Here is a 12,829-nt window from a genome sequence, read left to right as displayed (position 1 = left end):
AGATAAAAAAAAAATGCATGCTGCAGGAGTAATATCATTAGCGATATATTATTGTCAGCTTGAGAACCTTTTAATTTTTAAGTTAGCTAGAAAAGTCTTTTAAATGACATTTTTAAAAATTCAACTTTGTCACTTCAGTGATAAAAATTAGTGTTAAGTGGTATCTCGTTATGATTGAGAGTAACAGCATTCAGTGTAATTCAGAACCATTCTACTGTACTGATGCTAAAAATTGCTTTTTTTAGAGCCAAAACCATATATATAATAGTTCGGCAAATGAGCCCTAGATTTATCTTGAAACACACTTTTGCTGATAAAATTAAGAAAACTTTTAAAGAATAAATAAAGATTAATTCGAAACGATAAAAGAAGGTGGCTTCTATAAGGAGTGGCGAAGTACCATATCTAAATAAATTGATTCTCACATTAAATGAGCTTTAATTTTAGGTGACATTTGAACAATGAAATTTATTTCATAAGGTCATCGTCGAAAAAAGTGGAAAGTGTACAGATGAAATGGATTTTATCTATTTTATACCCTTTTAAAGGCCACCTTCGGCTGCCTCCACTCGATTTCGTAATTTCCATTCTTCAGAAATATAATTATTCGGGAACCGGTGGCCCAGTTGGACTGGAAATTATTTTGATCTTCGATAAAGAATTTTAACAGTAATTTCCTCTGACAAAAATTTGCGCTACATGCACCGCGTTTGCTGTGTTACGGCAACAGACAGAGAAATCGAATCATTAACAAGTAACAAGTTCACACGATCTTGTTTTTATCCTTATAGTGAGACATCCAGTTTACTTAAAGAAAAAAAATCTGTATTTAATATAAGTTCAATCAATCTAAAGACGACATAGATAACACCATATCGGTGCTAATGAAATCTGCAATTTTCTTGTATCTGTCATGCACGAAAAATCTTTGGACTCAGTGACGTTTTCACTTTCTCGAAGTCATTTATCTGACTGTCAGTACTTCTCAATTATTTGTTTTACTTGTCTCGGTTGGGTGATTTTAACCATAAAGGATGTCACAGGGTCTAACACTACCCTTTATTATACGAAGAAATCCCCTTTTCACTTAAATAACCCCAAGGTGCTACATCAAAGCCTAGGTAAATTCTTCATCCAAAATTTTATTTATTTTTTGGGACGACCTCATCAAATTAAAATTAGTGTGCAATAAGCACCTGAAGTGCATGTTTGTTTAATGTGTGAATTGATTATATTTAACATGTTAACAGCAGCAACATTCGTGTTTTGCAGGTAAATTTTTTTCCTCAAATATTTTCGGTATTTCAGAAACAATTGGTTATGATTCCAAACAAATTTACAGTACATTTTTTATAGTGAATATTTAGCGTTTTCACCCAAAAGAATGAGGCTTTTCAAATCACTGCAATAGATTTGTTTTGAGTTATTAATATAATATAACACTTGCCTTTAATCGCAAAAAGTTCTCACTTGTATTTTTTGTACTTGAAGTGTTTGCTGCGTCGAATGAGAAAAAAAATATTTAATTGAATGCATTGAGAAGTTAGAAATCCAAAGAATCACAGGGGACATTTATAACTGTCAATTTGAATGCTCCAGCAAACTTTTTTTACTGAATTATTATCCAAGAAAATTTTTCGGACAACCAAATTATTAAGGTTTAATAATTTTATTTCTGATTCATAGACCATTTTACTCTCTCGAAGTCATGTTTAACTGACTGTCAATACCTCGTCAATTTTATTTTATACTAGATATCGCGGTTGAAAGTGATTTTATCCACGGTAGTAGGTCTCTGGGTTAACACAACCTTCTTGTAATTTCGATTTTTTTTTTTTTTTCAAATTAATCAGAAGCTTCAAACTGAAATTTTAAATCCTTAGCCGTAGAAATAAAAATAAAATCCCTTCTAACTAAAATTTTCACGTTTTTCGACGAACCCCTCATCAATCCAGTAAACACCTCAAATTCCACCTAATTTCACGTTTGAATCTTTATATTATTACTCACCTCCCCTTGTGTCAGTAAGATTATATTTTTTCAGCCGCATTTTTTTTTTCATCCGAAATGTGTTCTAAGTTATAGAAACAATTGTGTCTTTCCTGATAAATTTAGAGTAGATTTGTCAAAGTTTCATCAGTGATTTCCATTGAAAAATGCTTTTTTATTATCACTCCAAAAAATTGTCGATTGCTTTCACTAGCACCATGGCCCTATTTCATTAATGGTTCTATTTTTCATCTTTTAATCGAGACTACCGTTGAATGAAAACAAAAGTTATTTAATGTACTTGGCTGCTGAGAAAAAAAAAATTCAGTCAAAACGACATTTATAACACGTCATGATGTTAGTTTTTTTTTTTTTTTTTTTGTCTAAAAGTCTTGGGACAAAAAATGGTTTTCACTTACTCGAAATCATTTTTATTTCTTTCATTGCTTTTTTTCTTTTTTCTTTCTTTTTTTAACTTGTCAGTTCGAAGTGATTTTACCCCAGTAAATATCTTACTGTTTAAAAGGACGGATTATATTGTGAGGAATTTCCCCTTTATTCACTTAAAATGCTGAAGGTGACATTTCAAAGACATGTTTCTAGTTTTATTTATTTTTTTTTTCACTTTTCGATGAGCCTCTATTAGATGAAACTATAGATTGCAATAAACGCCTGAAATTCCGGCAGGTTTTGGAGGCGAATCGATCATTGAATTACTATCAAACAGTTTTCTCTCAATCGTTACAAGTTTACATTTAGCATGATTTTCTTTCCAAGAAGTGTCGGCTGCCTTGAATGAAAAAAAAAAAAAATCAAACGGACAATTCCTGTTAAGGTAGAAATCCAAATAGTCTCAGGCGATATTTATAATAGTTCATGTCAGTGCTCTTACAAGCTGCTCTCTTTTACCTATCATGCACGAAAAATCTAAGAATGAGTAATCAGATTCTTATCGATAACTATCTCTGCGTATCAGTGATGTTTTCAGTTTCTCGAATGCAATTTTATGTCTGACAATACCTTTTTTTTTTTTTTTGCATTATCATGGTTTGTAGTGGTTTTCCCCACAGAAATTTTCTCTGAGCCTAACATGATCCTGTATAACCGATTTTTTTTTATTTTAACCAAGATGACAAAAATTCGAATTTAGATCGTTAGTCAAACGTAAAAAGTAACATTTCTTGCTGTAAATTTTTCACAGTTTTCGACCACAACCTCATCAAACGAGACATTGTTCAATGTTTCGTTCGATAAAAGCCTCAAATGCCAGCAAATTTTACTTGTGAATTATTTTTTTTTTTTTATTTATCACACCTCTACAGTTTTCATCCTGTGGAATGTTATCTTAATTTTAAAAATAATTGCGTTTCCCAATAAATTTTCATACACTGATGTTTCTCTTAATTTTCGTAAATTTTTCATTGAATTGCAGAGATCTTGATAAAAAAAAAATAATAATGCATATTTAGGATGTTGGTACAGTTTGTCGCTGATCCATGTAAAATTCCGGATCTAGCGGATTTAAGTATGTTTTTATAGGGGAGGCTGTTTGTCCCATTGTAGTTATGTAAGTCATCACAGTTCTGAGCGATTTTTCCCTAGGATGTTAGCCTTTGGGTCTAACACCACCCTCTATAAATTCAAAGTTTTTTTTTTTCTTGCTTTCTAAACATAAGGCTGAAAATGAGTCTTTCTCAGACAAGACAAAATCCCTTGTAACTTCAAAAATTTTAAATACTTTACCACCACTTCATCAAACGAAACATATTTCAAAAGTTCGTGCAATAAATACCTCAAATGCCCGCTAATTTCACATGTGAATCGATAGTATTTAATTTGTTACTTCGCAGCTCCATATAGCAGTAAGATTTTTTTTTTTTATGTCGCATTTTTCCATCCTCTAAAACCAATTGAGTTTGTTACCTAATAAATATTACCGAAGATGTATATTCAGCTGTCTCTCGGGGAAAAACACGGGCTTTAACATTACTCTAGAAAACTTTTGAATTACTTGCAAAGCGGTTGCAATCATTCGTAACGTTACCTTTTTTTTTTTTTTTTAACAACCGCTGTATTTTTAGAAAATTAGCCCCTCCTCGCTAAGGTAAAAATCCAGTTCTCATCCAGCCGACATTATAAAACATAAATTTCCTGAAAGAAGGAATTTTCTTGCCTCTGTCATGTATAAAAATCAGAGACCTTTCAATAATGTTTTTACTACATCCAAGTCAATTCAGTTTGACCTGGCAATACCGTATCAATTTTTTATACAAGATTTCACGGATGGAAGTGATATTATTCCCACAAAAATATTTCATTGGGACTAACACGACCTATTATTATGTGCAGGAATTGCTCTTTCTTTTAACTTTTATCAACACTCTCAAGATGCCTTTTCAAAGCCTTGATCGTGCATATGAAAATAAAATCCCTTTCAGCTCTAATTATTTCAGTTTTCTCGACGACCTTATTAACCAATTTTCATAGTGCAATACCCACCTGAAATGTTTGCTTGTTTAACGTATGAATCTATTATATTTTACATGCAACACCTCTCCTCAAAGGTGAAATGTTTGTTTTAGTCTAGTTTTCATTATTTCCTCAAAACTTTTCTGAATTTTAGAAGTATTTGGTTCCCACAAATTTAGAATACATTTGTCGAAACGGCTTATTATGTGTTTTCACTTATACGTGGCTTTTAGCATAACTGCAATGGAATTTTTTTGGATTACTATTATCCTTTCAGTCAAAACAAATTTCCTCTTGGAACTCCTTTGTTCTTTGAGATGGTTATTGAATGAGGAGTTTGACTGGGACATGGGTGGTTTGGAGCCAGCAGATCCAGTTGTTAGAATGACTATATTTGTAGTCGCCACGCTGTCAGTGCAAAATTTAAGTCGTGTGTGTGTGTAATTCACCGGGTCGGTCAGGATCACTTGATGGTCGTGATCGTCAGCTTTTACCCTCCCGGAAGGGAGCTGAGAGCTCATATAGTCCGATCTAAGGGCAAGGCTGTGACCTTCACACACGCACACACCCGTTCCCTTGCTCAAGGGGGACAGTAACCACCCACTTCGTCAGTGAAACTTTTCGCAAGCTGAGCGAGGTGCGAACTCCCGTCCACCAGTTGGCAAGCGAGAACGTTACCACTGCACCAGCGAGCGGTGTGTGTGTGTGTGTGTGTGTGTGTGTGTGTGTGTGTGTGTGCAGTTTATAAGCCCAGCTACCCAGCTATGTGAAGTGGAACGGTCACTCTAATAAAAATTACGAATATTTATCTGGTGTTCTCTTTTTGAACTTGGCACATAATGAGAAATACAATTTTATATATATATATATATATATATATATAAATATATATATATATATATATATATATATATATATATATATATATATATGTATATATATATATATATATATATATATATATATATATATATATATATATATATATATATATATATATAAAAATTAACTTACCATACATCTGACCTAAGTGTGTGTGATAAATGTTGCCTGCACACGATATACGAAGTAGCGGTGACGGTATAACTGACTGCTGATCAGGCCTAAGGTGGGGGGAGGGGAGGGGTGAGAGGCGGGGAAGACTTAAGACAAAGAACGAGAGAGAAGGGGGAGAGGGGGAGAGAAGCAAAGAGAAAGTTATATAAATTTAAAAAGAAAGTGAGTGGGAAAAGTAAATTCAGAGAGAGAGAGAGAGAGAGAGAGAGCTGGGGGAAGTGAAAAGGAAAGCACTGGAGCCCAGAATTGTGCAGCTGACGACACTGGATGGTGAATATTTTCAATTTGAGAATGCAGTTCAATACGGTAATAATTTATTCTAAAAATATAGTCCAACTCTTGGCCGTTGAAAGCATGTGCGACGACAGTTTAGTCATGTTTACAGGACATGAGAAAATTTGCGTCTAATCAGTAACTGGCAGCTGGAGGTGGAGGGTGGGGGAGTTGGGGGCAGAAGGCGGGGTAGACTTGTTCGCGATTCCCCCCTTCCCTCTGTCCAGGGTAGAGGGGGGAAGGAAGGGGTAACCCCTGAGCAGAAATTAGTACGCGTGACTGTACATGTGAATCCTATTTTTTTTTTTTTTTAACTTTATGCACGATGTCTATGGGCTCTGGTAACCAAATTCTCGGGGCTTAATTATTTAATATCTCAGTGTTTCAAAGTTCTTTCCACTTTCTCGAAATCATTTATATGTGTCTGTCAATACTTTATTGATACAAGTTATTACCGTTCGGAGTGTTTCTTTTTCTTTATTTTCGGACAAATACACCGTTTAATGTAAAAAAAATCAGCTTATTTTTTTTATTTAATGAATATGAAAAGGTCATTTTAAATCTTTGGTCAAGCAGACACAAATACGTCTCTTTCTTTTTTCCTATTTTTCGACGATCCCCACGTTAAACGAAACATTGGTCAATAAACACGTCCTTTTTAACATGTGAATCTAACTTTTTTTTTTTTTCTGTTACATCAGCTCTGTTCCAGCATAGATTTTTTTTTTCTGACCGGATTTTTTCGCCTGTGAATTATTTTCTGGGTTGTAAAATCAATTGGCACTTTCCCCATAAATTTAGAATACATTTGTTGAAGTTGCGTACTGCCTTTTTTTTTTCTTTCTTTTTTTTACTGAAAACCCAGGGATTTTATTATTACCCCAGGAGAAATGTTTTTGATTATTTCTAAAACAGTTGCTTTCAGTTCCAACAAGTTCACACTTTTGTCTACTTAGGAAAAATAATAGACTTTTTATGGTCGTGGTTTTTCTATTAGAATAATCCAAACAATCTCAATGCGACAAAAAACACGCTACTGAAATCTGCATTTTGTTTATATATTCACGAAAAATCTCCGGACGTCCAGTGATGTTTTTACTTTTCCTTCCATTTTTTTTTTTCTCTCAAAACCATCTTAATTTATTTATTCGAGTTATCAGAGTTCAATGTGATTTTACCTTCTATGTCACTCTCTAACATGACCATTTGCCTGTTCAGATACTTCTCCTGTTATCAATTTAATAGAGATTCCAGATGCCAATTCAAAGCCGAAGTCATCCAGATCTAACAGAATCCCTTCTGGCTAAAAATAATAATAATAATAATTCAGTTATCTTGACCTCCTCATCAAGCAAAACGTATTGTGTAACACATACCCTAAACGCCAGCTAGCTAGATTTTTTTTTTTTTTACATTTTCAGTCGCATTTTCTTGATTTTCATTTTTTTTTTTTTTAATTTTGAAGCAAGTGGGGGTGCTTTCAGACACATTCAGGGACACTTCTCGAAACTGCATAAGAGTATTTAATGATTTCACAAAAATAGTTTTTACCTGACTGCAGTAAAATAGTTACGAACTACTCCTATAACGGTTGCTTACAATAGTATTAATTTCCGATTTTGTACTGTTCTTATCTTTGAAGTGATGGCTGCGTTGAATTTAAAATAAAAAAAAGTCAAAGAACAATGCTTCCAAAGATTTTATGAGATTTATTATTTATTATAATCCTGAATTTTTTTTTTTTTTTTACACGAACAATAAACGGACTTTCAAACTTAATTTTGCGGTTTCACTAACTTCATATCTCTGGGGTTTTCAAAAGCATTTCGAACATTCGTCATCTTTTAAATAGTTTTTATCACGGTTCGGTATAATTTTACCCACGGAAGTATGTTTTTTGTTATAACGCAACCCTTTATAATGTCCATTTTTCTCCATTATACAAGTCTTAAAATTCTTCTTCAAATCTTTAGCCATACAGAAGAAAATTGGAATCCCTATTAACTATAAATTTTTCACATTTTTCAACAAACCCCATGAAAACATGCTTATTCTTCAATGAAAACAATATGCCAGCGGATTCTCCGTGTGAATCAATATTATTGTATTTGGTACTTTACCTCTCCTTAGCGCAGATTTTTTTTTTTTTTTTAGGCTGCATTACTTTGTCCACTGGAAAGCTTGCTTAATTAAAAAAAAATGGGTAAGTTGCATATTCAGAGTTTTCAATGAAGAAACACGGTTTTAAGTTCTGAATTACTCATAAAGCGGTTTCTTTCACTGGTAGCAAGTTCGAACTGGCTGTGTGTTTTTTTCTCGTTTAGTGAGATCACCGTTGTAAAGGAAAAAAAAACATAATAATCCCTGCTTGCAAAGGTCAGATTCAAGGCAAAAATTATAACACTCATCATTTGAAATCTGCAGTTTTCTTGTATGTCATGCACGGGAAATCTGCTGACTGTTTTCAAACTCTCTACGTGATTTTCGTCCAACTGTCGATACCTTATTATTTTTAATACGAGTTCTCACTGATTTAAGTAATTTTACCCTCGATAACATTTATTAGGGTCTAAAACAGCGGCTCTCATCCCATCTTCAGTTGCTCTCCCATTAGCCTTGGCCCACATATTCACCCCCTCACCCCGCCAACACCCCCAACCCGGCATCGCTACACATAGATGATTGCCACAGGTTCAAGTGGATGTTAAATCTGTTGAATTCAAACTTCATTTGCCTGTCTCCGATATTTTTACCGTAAGTGCTCTGACGAACTGGCTTCAATTGTGCCTCCCCTTCACATTTTCTCCCGAAGTACTCGGCCAGCTGGGAGCACCCATGAACTCACACTCTCCCCCACAAAGCAGAACCTCTACTTATCAAAATTCATTTATCCACAGAACTACTACTCTCTGGAATTCACTTCCTGGGAGTTGCTTCCCACACACATTTAATCCTCTCAATTTTAAATCCAATTGTTATAAGTATTTTATGAATGGAGGATGTCTTTAGGCACATGGACATTTTTCCTTTGTTTTTCCTTCATTCATTATCAAAGGAAAAAAAAAAAGCCACCGTCCACCTTTTCAGGGGATAAGGGGGGAGTTGAGGAACATACCTATTTAAACTGGGGTCTGTCTTGCAGAAGACATTAGTATCTTATTTTCCCTTGGAACGACCAAACTGGAAAGCAGAAAAAAGCAGGAAGGTGATGGTGGAAAACAAAGGAAGGAAACTAGATTATTACAAGAGTAAAAAGATAAACGAGCTATCAATGCTGAATATTGCTTCATGATGATACCCTCCACACACACAAATACACGCACGCACGCACGCACATTCAAACCATTCACAATTCTCTGAGTACTCCCGCCCCTCTTGAAAAATGTTCGCGCTTCCCTAGGGAGGCGTGCCCCTCAGGTTGGAAATCACTGGTCTAATACGACCCATTATAATCAACAGCCTCAAGATGCCATTTCAAAGCCTACGTCGAACAATGGAAATAAAATCCCTTTTTGATCTAATTTCTTCACTTTTCTTGACCACACCCTCGTCAGGCGCCGTATTGTACAATAAACACCTGAAATTCCAGTTCTTTTATCTGGTGAGTCGATTATTATTGATTTACTACTTCACAGCTCATTGCATGAGGATAGTTTATTTTTTTCCTACTTTACCCTACATTGAGTGGCAAGCCAAATAATTTTCTGTACACCAGGAAACCATTTTACGCTGGGTGGTAACCATATAGCCAAATTTTGGCGCCATGTGGTTTAGTGGGTAATTATTGCGCTCCAGTCGGATTCAGCCTGTGAAGGTTTATATCCAAGGAATGGTTGGGGTTTATTGCTCAGTAATGCCACTCAGGGGTTAGTGAGGCTGGTCATTCTCATCTTAAATATCAGGACCAATTTGCCAAGCCCCGGGCAACGTAGGATTGGATGATCCAATTTTTCATCTAATGCGTTCTGATTTTCAGAGACAATTGGCTATGTTTTGCAACAAATTTTGAGTACATTTTCACCTAAATATTTCACCTAAATATATGCGGTTTCTTGATTCACTCCAATAAAACTATTTCAGTTATTCTCTTAACCGTCCTTTCAATCGCAACAAGATCCCACTTTGATTTTTTTTTTTTCTTCCTTGAGATGACGTCTATGATGAATAAAAAAAGTCAACGTACAACGCTTGCATAGTGAAATATCCAGAGGACCATGGTCGACATTTGTAATAGATCATATGAACGCTTCGGAAAACGTTTTTTTTTTGTTTTTTGTTTTTTTTAGCATATTACACACGAAAAATATGAGGACGAGTAACCAGACCCTTCTGCTTTCATTATTTCAAGTTTCTGATTCAAAATCCAATTTACTTTCCAGAATTCATTTTTATCCTTCTATACCTGGTCTTTTTTTATATATTACGGTTAGGAGTCTCTTCCTCTGAAGGTATGACTTTGGTTTTTACACAACACAGCATTTTTTTTTTTTTTATCAATTAGGAGGCTGAAAATGCTATTTTATATCCTTTGCCATGGATATAAAAATAGACCCTTCTACTATAACTAAATATTTTCACATTATTTGGCGAACCCGTCATCAAACGAAACTTGTTCAACAAACACCTCCAAAGCCAGCTGATTTACCGTCTGAATCAAAAACACTTTGTTACATCACCGTCTCTTACAGAAATAAGATTTTTAATTTTTTTTAGGCTGCATTTTTTCATCATCTGAAATGGTTCCTGAATTTTAAAAACAAAATAGTGTGCATTTGTCGAACTAACGATTTCACCGAAAAAAAATCGCGGTTTCTAGCATCGCCCCAGTCCAACTGTTTTGAATTCTGTGATTTCAAAAAAAAAAAAAAAAAAAAATGGATTATGCTAAAAAAAATGCAGAGAATCTCAGGCGACATTTATAACAGTTCATATCGATTTTTCTACAAGCGCGTTCATTTTTACGTGAAATATATGGGGTCAAGAAACCATATTTTTGTTTATTGTTATATCTCAATTTTTTAATAATATTTTTACGTCCTCAAAGTTTTTTTTTTTAATCTGCCTGTCAATACCTCCTCATTTTTATTTTTAATCACCCTCTGAGTGTTTCTCCCCACGGAGGAATGTCTAGGCATTTATGAACTCTTGATACTCATTTCTTTTTTCAGGTTAATCAAGAACTCAGAATGCCAGTTTCAATGTTATATATATATATATATATATATATATATATATATATATATATATATATATATATATATATATATATATATATATATATATATTTATATAAATACTAGCTATGACAATCAATAGAGGTGGCAATCACTGGTGACATGTTCAACGTGCACTATTTTTCATCTTTCAAGGGATATGACCACTCTATTTAAAAAAAAAAATAAAAAAAAATAATAGATTCTTCATGATAGGATAAAAATAGAAATCCCACGGCGACGTTTATATACTCTGGAAATCACATTCTGACTGTCATTACCTTCTCAATCATTTTAGTTTTTATAGTCCTAGATTTATTACGTTCAATTGTTACGTGTAAAAAATTGCTCTTTCAATTTAGCCGAGTCTCCAGATGCCACTTGCAAGCATAGGAGTATATATGATAGTAAAATTCCTTCTAGCTCTAACCTTCCTAGTTTTCTCGACGAAGTCCTCGTCAAACGATTATTATTGTGTAATTAACACGAGAAATGCTAGGTTATTCACCGTGTAATGCGATTTTATTTCTCCCTACAGCAACGATGATTACATACTGTATATATTTTTTGTTAGCATTTTTTGATCGTTTCTTAATTTTTGGTACGTATTGATTGTGTTTTCCAATACATTTAGTAATCTAACAAGTAGCATATTAGCGTTTTCATCAAATATGTGGCTTCTAACATCACACCACACTAGAATTGATTTTAATTATTCCTATAGTGGTTGCCTTCAATCGGTATAAACTCCGATTGGGAACTATTTTTAACCTTCAATCAACAGACAAACGAATGAAATAAAGCTAATCAGTGGAAAATGCTTGCGGTGAATAATTCAAAGAAACAGGTGAACAATACTTCATTTTTTGTCATTCACGATAAATCTACGGACCTTAATAACCAAATGATTAGGGTTTAACGATATCATCTCAGATTTTCAAAGAACGTTTTTTCTCGAAGTTATGAACCTCATTATTTCTGATACGAGATATTACCATTGAGAGAACTACGTCTTGGCCTCTAACTCAACCAGGTATATTGTCAAAGAAATGACTTTGTCTAATTTAATCATGAAACATATGCCATTATATATAACATGAAAGTAAACAATCAAATCTCTAATGTTTTCAGTTTTCTCAATGAATTCGTCAAACGATCTTCGTTGTACAATTAACACCTGAAATACGAACTTGTTTAACATGACAATCGATTATATTTGACATGCAACTTCACTTCTTGTTTAGATATTTATATTTTTTTTAACATTCTTTGGATCTTCTGAAATGGTTTCTGAATTTTAAAGGGAATTCTTTATATTGATCTAGTCATCTGAGAAAAGCCCTCTCTCCGAAATGTACGTGGCTTTTAACATCACTGCACTAGCATTTTCAATAATTCCTTTAACTGTTGTCTTCAATCGGAACAAGTTCCAACTTGGAACTATTTTTATCCAGTCAGTGAAAAATGCTTGATAAGAATAATTTTGTCTACGGACCTTAGTAACCGAATGAATGGAATTTAATAATTTGTCAGATTTTCGATCATCTTACTTTATCGGTTATATGAGAGAACTACATTTTTTCGTCTAGCTCAATGATATATATTATCTTTCAATAATATTTTATCAAGAATCAGATTTCGTTATAAATCATTTTTCATTGAGATGAAAATAAACTCCAGTCTAGCTTTAAATTTTTCACTTTTCGTCGATCCCATTATCAAACAAAACTTATTGGTCAATAAATAACTCTAATGAGTGCAAGTTTCACATGAAAATGGCTAATATATATATATATATATATATATATATATATATATATATATATATA

The sequence above is a fragment of the Coenobita brevimanus genome, chromosome 56, assembly GCF_032717465.1.
Source record: "Coenobita brevimanus isolate Jiangsu-jjx chromosome 56, ASM3271746v2, whole genome shotgun sequence".
NCBI lineage: Eukaryota > Metazoa > Arthropoda > Malacostraca > Decapoda > Coenobitidae > Coenobita > Coenobita brevimanus.
This window is presented reverse-complemented; position numbering follows the sequence as displayed.